Here is a 16,270-nt window from a genome sequence, read left to right on the forward strand (position 1 = left end):
TAAGAAGGTAGTGTAACTTGTATACACCATAAAGTGCAAAGCTGAAATTCAACATCGAGGGGAAAGTCAAACAAATCCACCCCAGGGAAACAGGTAACATCTGCCTCCTTCCCTCTGACTAGACTGGAGAATATTGCCTTTCAGTGGAGAGCCCTACTAATTTGATCAGGAAATCAAGATTCCTGAAAAGGAAAAGACACTCTATATCATCAAAAAATATTTTTTCTATCCAGGCTGCATTCTCTGAGATCTCTGTCATAAATTATTTGTGACTAGAAGTCAATTGTTTATCTGGCAAGGGCATTACCATTTCCTTTCCTTCATATATCTTCGGTGCATTATTCTAGGAATGGGATCATCTATTTCTTCCTTCTCTGTCTCTTTTTTCTTCTTTTCTCCTTCTCCCCTCCAAATGCTTCAGTCATTTATAGTTCACCTTCTGGCAAGACTTCCTAGGATGATTGGCTCTGGAAGACTGCAAGAGAAATTACTTCTCGCCTCCCCTTGTTCAAGAAACATACAAAAGGCCAACAAAGCAGATCTTTAATTCAAACTAACATTAGAAAATCACCAATAGAAATTCATCTTTTCATGGAAAGGAAAGGGTGAGAGAGTAAGGAGTCTGTACAGAATACAAAAAGCTAGAAGCCAAAAGGCCCTTCTCTCAAAACACTGGAACCCAGGACCTACCCTAAAAATATTTTTTTTGGTTTAAAATACAAGCCTAGAGTAATTGTTTATTTGTTGTGAATTGACAGCTGAGTTGGTCCTGGGTTTTACTATCCTTTGACAGCAAATCAGAGGGTAGGGAAATGTGTTCTTCCAGGCCTTTTATCAGGGAAAATCATGGTCAGAAAATTGTCCCGTAATGCACAAAAATATTTCCATACTTTTTATAGCACTTACACGGGGAAGATGGTCATTAAGCCTAACAGGGCTGTCATGTAAAGAATGGTTCTACTGATGGACCATTTATTTGTTTGAAGACTTTTTACACAGTGCCCCAAAGTGGGAGGACATGAAAATGGAATTTAAGCAGTGTGCTTTGCTTTGGACTAATTTGTTAACAATTGGGTTTATTTTTAATGGAAACTCTGGGAGCCCTGCTGTCCTTTTCTATTAAGACCTATGGAATAATTGTCAAATCACCAAAAGAGATAAGTTTTTCAGACTTCCAGACCATACCCTGTCCACTGTCTGTCTAGTGATTACCAGCAATTATTGCAAATCAGTATTACCACCACTTGTCACAGAGTCAGTAGTCACAGCTGGGTTCAAGTCCAGATGCTGATACATACTATCTCTTCCAACATGGGCCAATCATTTAGCATTCAGTGCCCAGGAGCAAGTAACAAAGATTAAGTTGGTAGGTAGAGGTAGGTGGAAAGAGAATGGAAGGGCATAAGCATTTATATATCACCTACTATATGCCTAGCACTGCACTAAGTACTTTTTATAAGTATCATCTCTTTCAATCTTCTCAAAAACTGAGGCAAACAGAGGTTAAATGCTTTGCCTCAGTTTCCTCAACTATTGATTTAGCGTGTATATATATATATATATGCACATATATATATATATACATATACATATAATTGATTGAATAGTCCTTTATAGACATTATCCCATTTGATCCTTGAAAGCAACCCCTTAGGATGAGTAGTGCAAACAAAGATCATGATTCTCATTTCACAGATGAGGAAGCTAAGAGTTAGAAAAGTTAGTGACTTGCCCAAGGTCACACAACTAGTAAGGAGAAGAACTAGGATTCAAATCCTAAATTAACCCTAAATTGAATGTATATTCTATCCCCTGCAGGTCCATTATTACTTTAAAATATTTTCAATGGTCATGGTATAGGAAAAACAGAAAACAAGCTATACATAATAGAGAGTCACAGTTTCACGTACAATCCTCTTTTTAACATTACTTTATACATGGAACTGCTGGTTTTAAATTTTTAAAAATGAAAAATTCTTCAGTGGATCTGCGCTCATCACTTCAGGTATATCTCCCCAGCGATGCAAATACCAGCCTATCCTGTGCTACTCTTGTACATGTCCTACAGTAAATCCACAATAATAGGTCCATCCATTGCATAAGCACCCTTTCTGGAATTCTCCTGACATTGCATAGATACTAATGGAATTTGACAGCTGACCAGTGGCTACCCTTTACTCTCACCACATGTCCAGTTCATCTTTTTTTCTGGTCATAAGTGTCTCTAATGACATCTTTTTTGCCCATTCCTTCAGTAATACATCCTATATTCAGAACCCATGGGATAAGGCTCTCACATGTAGAGTATCAGCAGCAAAATTCATTTTCACAGATGGTCTAAGATGGGATGACTCCTTGCTTTCTTTCTCACTACTCTTTTACCATCACTGTAGAAATGGAAGGGGATAGCACAGCACTGAAGACCATTTTGCAGTTTTTCTTTGTTTGAACAGTTGCCAGGGACAGAGAGGACTCATTTCACAGTGCCTAGCCTACCTAGTGCTGAGTCTTTCTCTGCTTAACTGGTAGGCTGGTACTTGGAAACCAGACATGGGCTGTTACTAGAACCATATTCAAAGCCTTTCCAACATGGTAGAACGTGTCAGATCTTGTGCTCTGTCAATATAGACTTTGTCATGACATGGTGGGGTATTGGAACAGATCTTTTCGAACACGTGCAAACCAGTAACTGAAAGAGGATCAAGATGGGTTATAAAGCTATTCTGAGGCAGCTAGGTGGCTCAGTAGATGGAGCACAGGCCTGGAGTCAGGAAGACCTGAATTCAAATCCAGTCTCAGACACTTACTAGCTGTGTGACTTTGGGAAAGTCACTTAACCTCTGTTTGTCTCAGTTTCCTCATATGTAAAATGAGCTGGAGAAGGAATTGGCAAACCATTCCAGTATCTTTGCCAAGAAAACCCTATGGATAATATGTCAGACACAACTCAACAACAAAAAAATTATCTCAGGCAAATGACTCTTGGTCACCTCTAGATGCCATCTATGAGGACTTCCTAGCCTGAAAAGGAGCTTTGGGTTTTATGAACATTATAAACCTAGAAATGTGGAGTGATCAAAGTTCTTCTCAGAATCCCTTCCCATGCAGAGTATAATGATAATCAGCCTCTTAATGTTCACTGAAAATAGCCTTATGCCAGGAAGGTCAGCAGACTTCATTACGAGAAAGCTTAATAGAGTATTTACATTTGAAATGTAAAACTTAATCATTTGGATTTCTCACTGTTATCCATGTGCAAAAGGAAGAATGAGAGAGTGCTTAGCCTAAAGTGATGAAGAGACGTTTTGACTTGGTTAGGTTCAGCTCTTGCCAGCAACCATGCATGGAGGACAGTGCTCCCCTCACCGCTGCTCTAATGGAGGGGAGCTAGGTCCTAGCCTTGCCTCCTACTCACTCTGTGACCTCAAGCCATGTCATTTCCCTCTCTGGAGTCTTAGTTTTCTTGTCTGGAAAATGGGGTCAAATGCTGCTGCCTGCCTTTACTACTTCACCAAGGTGCTGTAATATTTAGAGAAGATCCTGGAATGTTGCTCATTATTAGGCAGAAGGGAATACTCTGTGGATCAGGAGAAGTCTTCAAGCTAGCCTGCCTCTGCCTCCATCCCCCATCCCCCACTGCAATACAATATATAATAAAAACCTAATAGACCAATTCGTCTATAAAGCAGTTGTAGCCTGGGTCCTTTCACAGCACTGTTATAAAGAAAGTTCACGATTTTTAAGTGTGAAAAAGGTAAAAGCTTGATGTCCATGTAAGGTATATTTAGCACAACTTAAATTAGAGCTAGAACTTGAAGACCGTATAATGCAATCCTTCTTTTTACAGCGGAGGAAATGGAGGGCTTGCCAAGGTTTTGTGGTTGGATAGTGGCAGAATCCATTGTAATTTTTTAAAGTAAATTCTCTATGAGCTGGTGGAGATGGATAATGGATGTTCTGGCTAATCAAGCCACTGGTTCACAGAGGTTTTGTTGCTGCTGCATTGTTTCAGTCATATCTGACTCTTTCTGACCCCATCTGGGGTCCTGGTTAACAGACAGCTAACATCAGTACCCTGTACAAGAGAAACCTAGCTTACTGAGAAAAGCAATCCATACTCAGAAGTCTTGCACTCAAGTTCAAACTCCTAGGAAGTTAGCATTTCCTAACTGTGGGACTTTAGGAAGGTTCTCATCTTCTCTAAGCCTCAGTTTCCTCATCTGCAAAATGGGAATAAAAATATTTTATTGACCTATTTCACAGGGTTGCCATGGGGAAAGTGTTTTATACACCTTAAAGTATTATAGAAATGAGAAATATTATTGCCCAATCAGCAAACAATGATTAAAGGTTTACTATGTACCAGATACACACTGGACACTGGAGAGTCAAAGAAAAAGTAGAATAAGGAGTTTATATAGCACTAAGGGATATCTTGATGACTCCAACAAAAAAAACTTTGAGAACCTGTGAATTACCCATGGAATTTTTAAACCTCAAACCATTTTCCCTGGGATCCTGTATATCTTTGTGGGTAAGTGCATTAGACTTTTATCCTTTTCTTTTTGTAACTACTATTTTACTTCTTAAAGTAGTTTTCAACGTTCATTTTTATAAGATTTTGAGTTCTTGGCCCTGTGACTCTTATAAAGAGGTCTTCCTGGAGTGAAATTCATGAAGCTTCCATGCCCATATGACCCATGACCGTGGCACAAATTGGCACGCCAATCACATGGGTGATATTTATAGTTTGTTCATCAGCTGGACAGAGGCCATCACTTTGTGGCTATAGATGGCAGGATGGAAGGCACAGTCAGCTCTAATCTGTAATTCTCTTCTTAGCTGGATTCTAGATTTCTCACCCAGAGCCCCAGACTGCTCTGGAGTCTTTCTTAGTCTGAAAGAATTTTATATAAGGAGAAAAAAAAACATTTTCCTTTTCTCCCAAGATAACTTTTGGATGGAAAAACAAGACAGTGAGGCCAACTTTTCCTTTGTTTTATTCAGAGCAGGGACTGAATGCAAAAGCCAAGTCCAAAGAGCCCATATGCCATAAATAAACTTCTCACCATTCCTGTGGCTCTGTTGGACAAGCCCAGATCCTAAGTCCTACCCAGACCTAAATTCAAGATCTATAGAGGCCTTAGAGATTATCTTGTTCAACACCCTCCAATATTCATTTTACAGATGAACCAGAGAGAAATGAGTCAGTTGCGGTCACAACGAATTCTTGAAAACCTCTACCATTGACCTTACTGAAAGCTTGATATTATTGGGATAATCTTAGATCATCTATTTTCCCTTGAATGAGGGAAACTATTATTTAATTAATTGTCCGATTCATAATCAAAATGACTGGTCTTGGTCTTGAAGAACAGTTGGTGATACATACTTCCTCTCTGTCAAGAGGGGAACTACTGGTATAGAAACACATACACAGTCAGATGAAGTTACTTGGTCAGATGGTTTTGCTTCATGATTCTTCTTTGTTACAGAGCAGGGTTCCATTGGGAGAAACTATTGGAAAATGTCTAGTATTTTTTAATGCATTCATTAAAGTTTTTAAACAATATTAAAATAAAATCACAACCAGCTCTCATAGTCTATGTCTTTTCACAGTCTCCTCCTTATCTCTTGTTTGAAAGTGGATCACTCAAGTCTTGGGACTAACCTAGAGAAACAGGCATGGAATATTTATCTGAACTTGGGTTCTCATAACAGCAATGAAATGAGTACCAATCTTTCCTGCCTTCCACGTTTTCTAACTCTATGCCTTTCCCTGAGCCTTGATTTCCTAATCCATAAAATGGATATAATAATACCAGCAACACTTACTTCCCAGGGTTGCTATGATGAAATTATTATTATTAGAACTAAGTGAAATGTGCTCTAACCTCAAAACACAATTATAACTTTATGAAATCTACCATTGCCACCGAATCACCTTAGATTCCATCCAAGGAACTTTGGTTACAGAAAGACTTCATTGCAAAGTAACGTCACCTATGGGCAGCCCCAGGGCTGGACCCTAAGGACCAGCAAAATTGTGAGGTTTACAATATTCTGGAGAGTCCTACAACTAACAAAGAAGAGCCTTCCCAATGGGACTTGGGCACAAAGAAAATCTATTTATGCAAAGGAATCACAGGCATAGCTCACTTCCCATCCCAGTTCTCTCTCTGATCTCCTCCATCTACTTGCTACCTCTCCCCCCCTCTGCTTTCCACCTCCCTTTTATGTTTTGTATTCCCTCAATAGAACATAAACTCCTGGACAGTAGAGATGGGATGATCTTGTTTTCATCTCCCCAACACTCAGCACAGTACCGGGCACACAGTGAACACCTAATAAATAACATATCTATTTACCTATCTACTATAGAATTTTAGAATCCTATGATGTAAAAGTGGAAGGAGGTCTTAGAGGTCATCTACTCTAAAATTCCTCTTCTTCCCCCTCTCCCACTTTGTAGATAAAGAAATTGAGACCCACAGAGACTGTTACCATGCATGTGGACATGTGTCAAGGGCAGTTTCCTTAGCCCAGGATTAATTAATCCTGGGGCCATTTACCTAATTATACATAATGAATCATTGTAAAGGATGACAACAACAAAATGTATGCATGAAAGAGAAGATGTGTCACGTGGAGATGCAACAGACAGCTCTCGTGCTCCACCTGTAGAAGTCTAGGGTACCCAAGGAACCCCTCCCCCCACCTCACCACCTAGAGGTCTATGTGGCAGACACATGGGAAGGCATGAACAGGGTGTCATAGGGTGCACAGGCATGTGGAATAATCATTTATATCCTTTGAAAGGATACTCTCATTGGTGAGATCAAAGATGTGTTTGTATATTTGAGTACACAAAGATATAGACAGCCCCTCCTTTCCTCTCTTTACTGCTTCCCTCCCCTTTGCTTCCCTGTTTGTCCCCTCCTCTCCTTGACAAGTGATAGGGGAGCTAATTAGAGGTGTGCCAAATCCTCTCTCTTTTGTCTGGTAGCTGGGGAAAAAAAAGAAAAGGAAAGGTCAAGTGGTCTTTTCTCTTAGAGGGAACAAATACAGTCCTGATCCTTTCCATCATTATTCCTCTCCTCTCCTCCCCTCCCCTTTCCCAGCAAAAGGGATTCTTACAACCTGAATAAGGTCCATATGAACAATTAATTTCCTCTAGATAGAGGGGACCCTTTATCACTTCCCAAGACTTTCTTGCTGCATCTCTGGATACACATCATTTTTATATCATAGAACAGAAGGCTTTTCCAAAAGCTACTGGAGGAAGCCATGGTCAAGAGCAGGATATAATAGTAGCTGACATTTCAAGGCACTAGGAATACAGTTTGGAGCCAGTCACTTGGCATTGAGTCCAGGTTCTCTCTATGCCTCCTAATGAAGACAATACTGGAAAAATGGTTTACATAACTGGCTGAGGATAAAGGGGGCAGAGAGGGGAGGGGAAAGGAAGCTTGTGGTTCACAATTTTCAGATTGTATTGTTCCAGCTTGAAAAATCTGTTTCATTGCTGTGCAATTGGAAGTTTCGACCCGGTTCCTAGAAAAGATAGCCACTGGTTCCCTCTGATTGAATTAGTATCTATCCAGTCAATCAGAGACCCTGCTCAGGAATGACAGGAGCGGGAGCAAGAGAGGCCCCCTTTACTAATGATATTTCTTGTGGCAGCCAACACAAGACAGTTTTACTGCCCTCCAAGGCGACTAAGGAATCATGGTTCATTTCAATGATACTTTCTGAGTTTGGGGGGACAGGGAGGGAGACTCAATAGTTAGCAGGTTGCCCCAGAGTAAGAGGGAGCTAGGACAGGCTTGTTACTCCCTCTGTCTTCATAGTGGTGAAAGTCAAAAAGAAGGGAGAAATCCAATCCTGACCTGATGCTAGGCACTTTCCTGTCTGGAAAGTCTAGCCCTGTTTAGTCTACTTTTAATTTATGCCAGTGTTCCATACCCAGCCTTTCAGCAGTGCCCAGAGCTGAGCTAGAATAGAGGGTGATGGGGCATTTGGTAAATGACCAGGCTGGTGCTAGAAGGGGTAGGTAGATAGGGAGCTGTGTCTTTTTGTCATTGGAGAAAGCAAATGTCAGGAGCTACCTAGAGTCTTGCTACTGTCACTGTTCCCTTAGGACTAAATTCACCCACATCAGAACATAGGTGTGGGGGCAAAGGGAGAAGGTTTGGACCATATTGTGATTTTGCTGGCCTGTGGCATTCCCAGTGAGGAAACTCCCTTCACCAGGGTAGTGGGAACCAGCTTGGTAATTTCTAGTCTTTTTTCTGGAGAGATACCCAGGCATCAGAGGGTAGTGGCTAACCATAATAGGGCATTCTTTAGCAAGGGTTGGGGCTCTGAAAGCTCTTATGATTTTCATGAAAGTTCTGTATCATCTCCTAGATTCCCAACCCTCCTCTGCCTGGACCAAAGAGACCTGGCTATTCTTTCCAGCACTGCTTCTCAATCCAGCACTGCTTTTGCCTGAGAAATGAGTAACTCAGACTCCCTCACTGAGCCTTGACTTCTTGGCTCCCAGACCTCTAACCTGACCCTGACCATGAATAGCATGAACTTCTTAGATTTTCTCTTCACTTCCTAAATCCCAGATCCCCAGTAACTAAAAGGATTGAACCTCTACCCACTATTCCCTTGGGTCTAGTCCCTGGCCATACTATCCTTAAACTCTGTCATCATGACCATATGACCCCAGCAGTAACCATTCATCCACAGAGTACTCCACCATGGCCCAAAGTGGAAATTTTTCCATCCTGTGCTATGGAAGTTTTCTTGTCCTAGTTCAGCACTCTTCCTGGGGACAGGAACATGGGGGAGAACATCCTTCCAGGAATTTCCCAAAAATCACTGCACATTCATTCCAGCAGAGTGACCTTATTCCATCTTTCTGGGTCACAGGTCCCTCATCTGTTAAATGACAGGACAGATTAGAACAGGGGCTCAACCTCTTTTTGTATCATGTACCTCTTCGGCAGTCTGGTGAAGCTTATGTGCCCATTCTCATAACATTTTTAAATACTCAAAATAAATATATGAGGAATAAAATAAAATGAACAAAGGAGTTATGAGTTTAAAATGTTTATTTAAAAAGTTCACAGACTCCAGGTTCAGAACCCCTGGATTAGATTATTTCCAAGGGCCCTTCTAACTCTAGCATTCTTTGCTTCTATGACTCAGCTGTATGAATTCCATCCAAAAAACAAAAAAGAAAAAAAAGGCCACATCTTGGACACTTTAGGGCAGGCCTGGAACAGAAGTAAAATTAAATAAATTTACAACTAAGAGTATGAGTAGTTAATTTATGTCATCTAATGGACTTAAAAAGTGATTTTTAAAAGGGGGGGGGGCAGCTAGGTGGTACAGTAGATAGAGCACTGGCCCTGGAGTCAAGAGTATCTGTGTTCAGATCTAGCCTCAGACACTTGACACTTACTAACCGCATGACTGAGCAAGTCATTTAACCCGGATTGCCTATAAACTGAAAACTAAACAGAAAAAGCAATCCTGGCCTTCCCTCAGGAAATCAAGCTCCTACAAACAGAAGTCAAAGGAGCAAACCTCTTGGTTCTAGGCATCCATGCAGAGGCTCTTCATCTATCACCCTGAACCTTCTCTGTCCTATAGCATTGCCTAGTGTAGTACCTCATAGATGATTCTAAGGCTTTCCATGCTCTCCCCTAGTCATCTCCTTGAAGTCTTTTTCGGAGTTCTGCACCTACACGATTGTTGATTGCTGGGAACCCTACACTTTCTTTCAGGGGTATGTCCTCTGAAATACCTTCTACGATCCTCCTTCCTAGTGTTTAGCTTAGAATTACAGGGTTTCTTTTTTTCTTCTTTTCTTTTTCTTCTCCTTACCTTCCCCACCTTCTACAGCATAAGTTTCTACCTATCCTAGAGTCCATGACCTTGTTTTTTAAATATTTTGATAACCAAATCTCAATATAATTGTTTTCTTTATTAATGCTCTGCATTTTGTTTTATGTATTTCAAAACATTATTCTGAGAAGGGGTCTACAGGCTTTACCAGACCACCAAAGGGGGTCTATGACACACAAAGGGTTAAGTTTTCTGTGTGGGGAAGAGGAGGGAGAGATTTGGAGAGGGGCCAGAGATCAAGCCCAGGGCATGAAATACCAGTCACTCTACACCCTGATGTAGAAAACTCACCTGTTATTAAAAGCATTCCAGCTGCCCAAACACAGGCATTCCACTCCAGCCTAGCCCAACCCCCACCCATCCTTTTCCATTCTCAGCCACGTGACTCCCACCGGCTGATTCTGATTGCTAGCAAGCACCTAGGCCAAGAGTCCCACAGGTGATGTGGTGGGTTGTGCTTGGGGAGGATCATACCAGGTTCCATGCAGAGCAACTCCTGAGGTCTGGGGTTCTTTCTAGAGAGAGAAGCGGAAAACTAGAGCTGACTAGATCTCTGGGTTCAAATGGCAAAGGACACTCAGCCAGGGCTGGGCAAATTTGTAAGAGACAAAATTAGTCTCCCATGCCTTACCAACCCTTTGTTACAGACATGAAAAATGTTAGACCTGGAAGGAATTTTAGGTTTTTAACCTTTTGTGTGTCATGGACCCCTTTGTTACAATCTGTCATACTCCCCTTCTCAGCATAATTTTTAAATGCATAACATAAAAACATAGGATAACAAATTATATTGAAAGACAGTTATCAACATATTTTTTTTAAAAGAAATTTCCAGACCTCCTGGTCAAGAATCCCAGCTCTAATTCAATCCCCTCACACAAAGTGAAGCCCGAAGAGGTTTACATTCCCATCTCCCAAACCCTAATCTGCCACCAGCAAAATGGAGAGTATCTCCACCCATCAGCAAGTACTTAATAAGAATAATAAACACTGGAAGGGGAAAGAGGTTATGTGAGAGTAAGAGGTTAGACTGGTATTCTCACTTTGGATATGTTCATGGAAATACTAGAAGAGAAACCCAGCGGATGCCTCCAGCTCTTCCAGTTACTTGGCCAGGTGGGTGTTTTAGCCTTATCACAGGAGAAAAGGAAATATTTACAGTCTCTTTTCCCTGCCCATCAAATATACTTTTTAGATTTCCCTTTGAGCACCATTTAAAATTTTAAAAAAGGGAGAAGATGGCTAAATTAGCTGCAACTTCTCCACTAAGCCAGCTTCGAAGCATCTTTCTTCTGAGGGATTATTTAGAGGAGTGGTCACTTTCTTCACTCTCTTTGTATTTCCAGTACCTAGTATAGTGCCTGGCACATAGTAAGTACTTAATACTTTTGGATTCCAGGGGACTCAAGATGAAACATACTACCTACCACGTGATGGAAAGGAGATGGACTCAGAGAAGAAAGAGACAGAGACAGAGAGACAGAGGAGAGAGAAATTAACAAATGTGGGAATTTGTTTTGCATCACTATACATATTTATAACAGGGGTTTGGTTTTACTTGTTTTCTCAGATGGAGATGGAAGGAATTTGAGGGAGAGAATGTGAATTTGAAAATGCAATAAATGTTAATTTAAAAAAAAAAAAAGAAGGGACATGAGAACAAGCAGTCATTAATCATCTATTTTATGCCAGGCATTTTACAACTACTATCTCATTTGATCCTGACAATACCCCTAGGAGGTAGATACTATTATTTTCCCCATATAGGAAAGGAAACTAAGGCAGACAGAAGATATGAGATTAGTCCAGGGTCACACAGATAGTGTCTGAAGCAAAATTTGAACTCAGGTCTTCTTGACTCAAGGCCTGAAAAGAAAGGAAGGAAAGAATAAGGAAAGAAAAGGAAGGGAAGGGAGGGAAGGGAGGGAAGGGAAGGGAAGAGGAGAGGAGAGGAAGAGAGAGAAAAAAAGGAAAAGAAGGAAGGAAGAAGGAAAACAGGAAAGAAGGAAGGAAGGAAGGAAGGAAGGAAGGAAGGAAGGAAGGAAGGAAGGAAGGAAGGAAGGAAGGAAGGAAGGAAGGAAGGAAGAACCTATTGGCTAATTCTTCTTACCACTTTAGTGGGATCTCTGGACCTTTGTAGATGCCCCAGCTCTACCCCCTCCCCCACCTTGACAGACAGCCTCAATTAGGTTGCTGAATAACTGAGAACATGGTACTATAGTAAACCTGTCACAAAAGCATGTTAATCACAGCCCAACTGACGCTTGACATCCACTGGTGAAAGGCATTTTTACAATGTTTCATTAAAATTGAAAGAAGGATTAAGAGGCCTCCTTCTTGATTAATGACATTCTCTGCCTGGGAGATGTAATCCTATCTATAACCCCAAATTACTGGAAGCAAAATTAAATTTCTGCCAGTGGTTCATTCAGGGCACATATTGCACTGTGGGTGAAAAGTATTATTTTCTTTACATATTTTATCTAGCTTAGAGGTATAAGAATTTCTTCATGTTAAAAACAAACAAAAACAAAAACAAAATAGAACTATATTGTCTTGATGTTGATGGTACCAGCATATCCGTGGGCACTTCATGGTCAGTAATAAATAAATGTTGTTTAAAAAAAGAACCATCTTCCCCAATTGATAAATGGTCACAGGATATGAACAGGCAGTTCTCAGAGGAAGAAATTAAAGCTATCTATAGTCATATAAAAAATGCTCCAAATCACTTGATTGGAAAGATGCAAATCAAAACAACTCTGAGGTACCACATCACACCTCTCAGGTTGGGTAACATGACAAAACAGGCAGATGATAAGTGTTGGAGAAGATTAGAACACTAATTCATTGTTGGTGGAGCTGTGAGCTGATCCAACCATTCTGGAGAGCAATTTGGAACTATGTCCAAAGGGTTATAAAAATGTGCACATCCTTTGACCCAGCAATATCACTTCTAGGGCTGTATCCCATAAAGATCATAAAAATGGGGAAAGGACCCACACGTACAAAAATATTTAAAGCAGTTCTTTTTGTGGTGGCTAAGAACTGGGAATGCAGGGAATGCCCATCAACTGGGGGATGGCTGAACAAGTTGTGGTATATGAATGTAATGGAATACTCTTGTGCTATAAGAAATGATGAGCAGGAGGACTTCAGAAAAACCTGGAAAGACTTATATGAACTGATGCTGAGTAAAATGTGCAGAACCAAGGGGAACATTACACAGTAATAGCTACAGTGTGTCAGGACTGTTTCTGATAGATTTAGCCCTTCACAGCAATGCAAGGACCTAAAACATTCCTAAAGGACTCGATGCAAAATGCCATCCACATCCAGGGAAAGAACTACAGAATTGGAATGCAGAATGAAGCAGACTATTTTCTGTTTTGTTATGTTGTGTTTTGTTATGTTTTTTCTCATGGTTTCTCCTGCTCATTTAATTCTTCTGTGCAACATGACTAATGTGAAAATGTGTTTAATAAAAATGTATGTGTAGAACCCACATAAGATTGCATGCCATCTCAGGGAAGGGATGGGGAGGGAGGAGGAGAAAATTTAAAACATACGGAAGTGATTGTTGAAAGCTGAAAACAAATAAATTAATAAAAGGAAAAGAACCACCCTTCCTTATGTAATGAACTCTGTAAGATGAAGGAAGAATGATTTAATCAGAAAGCATCTAAAGAAAACTTCTGTCATTATATCTCCTTTTCTGTGCCTCTAACTCATCAACGGCTTCTACCACTGCCCGAGACAAACTTAAATAGTAGTTCCACCCTGTCCCCATTCCAAATAGCCTGCCATTGTATCCATGTAAACATCTGAACTCAGTGACTGCCCCTAATTTGGACTCCAAGAGAACCAATGGATTCAGGCTCCAGCAAGGTATTGTGGGACTGGAATATCTCAGAAAAGCTGGGGGGTATCTGTCTTAAGGAAGTGGTGCTGACTTGGCATCCTTGGTCTACATTTATTATCCCCTTTTCAGAGTTTTCAGGGATGTTGGAACACTGGCCTTAAAGAATTATGAGCCAAGACTGGAAGTGTGATGATCAGAGGGTGACAGTGATGTTTCTGTAGACAAAAAACATGATGATATTATTTCTGGGTTGGCTAATGCCTCTTCCACTTACCCAACCTTGAAGGCTTCACCCAGGTTCCATCTCCACCATGGAGTCAACTTTCTTCAACATGCTGGCTCATCTTTACTTACTACTCAGTTTCACTGAATTTAGCAGCATGGTGTATGGGGAAAGAATTTGGAATCATGGGATCTCAGTTCAAATCCCAATTTTGCTACCTGTATTAATTATCCTGGGTAAGTCACAACCTCCCTGGGCCTTTAGGTTCCACATCTGTTAGATGAGAAGGTTAGTTTAGATGATATCTAGAACCCCCTCCATCTTTGTATATACGCTTTTGTGATTCAGTGACCTCTAAGGTATCTGACAGATCTAGCTTGCTGATCTCAATTACTAGATGTATCACTTAATTCTACTCTGGCTGTCTATCCTTAGTAAAAACCAAGACTAGAACCCAGATCTCAAGACTCCCTGGCCAGCACTGTTTCTACTACCTCCTTCACATATAACTCCTTCATATTTACATTGCATTGACTTTGTATTGATTTGTCTGTGTAGAGCCAAGACAACAAGCATTTATTAAATATTCACTACATGTCAGGCACTGTACTAAGTGTGGGAGCTACAAATACAAGCAAGCAAAAAAAAAAAGTTTCTGCCTTTAAACTTACATTTCAATGGAGAAAAAGAAAATGTAAAGGGTAACTGAACAGATGGGATGGGGAAGAACATACCTGAGCAGGAGCAAGGTAACAAATTTCAGAGAAGGAAGAATGACTTTTCTTGACCCTCTCTCAAAATGGAGGAACTTGTCAAGGCCACAGGACTAAGGGATGAGACAGCTGAAACGTGGGGATAATGCCCAGAGAGTGAAACCCAAATGATGTGGGCTTGTTTTATTTTTGTCTTTATATCCCCAACACCCAACATAGTACCTTGCATATAGGAGATGCTTAATAACTGCTTGTTGAGTTGAATTTGTACTGTAGAGCACACATCCAGAGGAATATTTACTCATCATATTCCACACTTACCAGAGACGTCCTCATGACCAATCTTCTGAAGTCAGGCTCTTTCTAGAGGCCACTGGATGGCTCAATGGATAGAGAGCTGGACCTGGTATCAGAAAGACATGAGTTCAAATCCAGTCTCAGACATTTACTACCTGTGTGACGCTGGGCAAGTCACTTACCCTCTCTCTGCCTTAGTTTTCTCAATTATAAAATGGAGATAATATAAATGCAAAGAAATTAGGAGATGAGGGCAAGCCCTAACTATTAGGAGGGTCAGAAAAGACCTTTCACAGGAGGTGGGACATGAGCTGAGACTTAAAGGGAGTTAGAGATTGCAAGAAGCTGATACCAAGAGAGAGAGCACTCAATGCATGTGAGAGAGCCTCACCAGAGCCAAGGCATGGAAGTGAAAGATGACATGGTGTACCAAAAAGAAACCATGCGAGTCCAGTTAGTAGTCATCCAAATTAGCAGATGACACACCTTCCTACAGCTGTTACCTACAGCAGGTAATGGGAAGATTTAACACATTAGGTGACCACGTCGGGATCTGAAAAGTGATGGACTCACATTAACAAAATGAAATGTAATAGGAGCAAACAGGAATAAAGTCTGGTACTTGAATTTTTAAAAATCAACTCCACAAGTATATTATGGGGGAGGCATGGCTAGATTACAATTTGTCTAAAAAAGATTTCCATTTTAATGAAAAGTGAATTCAATGGGAGTTAAGAGTTTGACAAGAAACTAATGTAATGCTGGCTAATTCTAGTATCAAGATTTTCATTATGAGTAAATACATCATTATCGTTATTATAATCATACATTCAACTGAAATGCCCTGCATAATGTCAATCCTATATTCAGAGTTGTGGTGATCCATAACAGATGTCAAAGTCCCTGCCAAAGTCCAACCTTCAAAAAGACTTAATTTTGAATGTTGCCAGTGGCTTTAGGAATTATCTTTTCTGAATTTCCACACTTAGATTCACTGAGAAAGGCAGCTGGGAGGGCTGGTTCTTGGGAACTTCAGGGTGAAGGATCATTGCTCAAGGTTTCAGGATCCATGGTAAATCACATATTGCGCCTATCACCATCTCACCTGTAACATATATTTGTATCCCTGCATTTACTCGACAAGCATTAATTATGTGCAAAGCACAGTGCTAGCTGATGGAGTCTGATTAATATAAATATCAAGGACATTTTTAAAAGACAAAAAGTCACAAAAAGACAGTCTGGATAGGAGTAGAGAAGGAGGGGGGGGGG

At 40.6% G+C, this 16,270-nt stretch overlaps 1 long non-coding RNA gene across 1 annotated transcript in view; it reads right to left on the reverse strand.

Moving 5' to 3' along the window:
* Positions 1-9,086: 9,086 nt before the first annotated feature.
* LOC140513946 (uncharacterized) overlaps positions 9,087-16,270 on the reverse strand; it is a 124,162-nt gene continuing 116,978 nt past the window's right edge. The window contains exons 2-4 of the long non-coding RNA XR_011970421.1: positions 15,023-15,104; positions 10,947-11,033; positions 9,087-9,269 (exon numbers count right to left, since the gene is read on the reverse strand). This is a non-coding gene — a long non-coding RNA (uncharacterized lncRNA). The remainder of the gene's footprint in view (positions 9,270-10,946; positions 11,034-15,022; positions 15,105-16,270) is intronic.

Source organism: Notamacropus eugenii, chromosome 1 (assembly GCF_028372415.1).
Source record: "Notamacropus eugenii isolate mMacEug1 chromosome 1, mMacEug1.pri_v2, whole genome shotgun sequence".
In the NCBI taxonomy this organism is placed as follows: Eukaryota; Metazoa; Chordata; class Mammalia; order Diprotodontia; family Macropodidae; genus Notamacropus; species Notamacropus eugenii.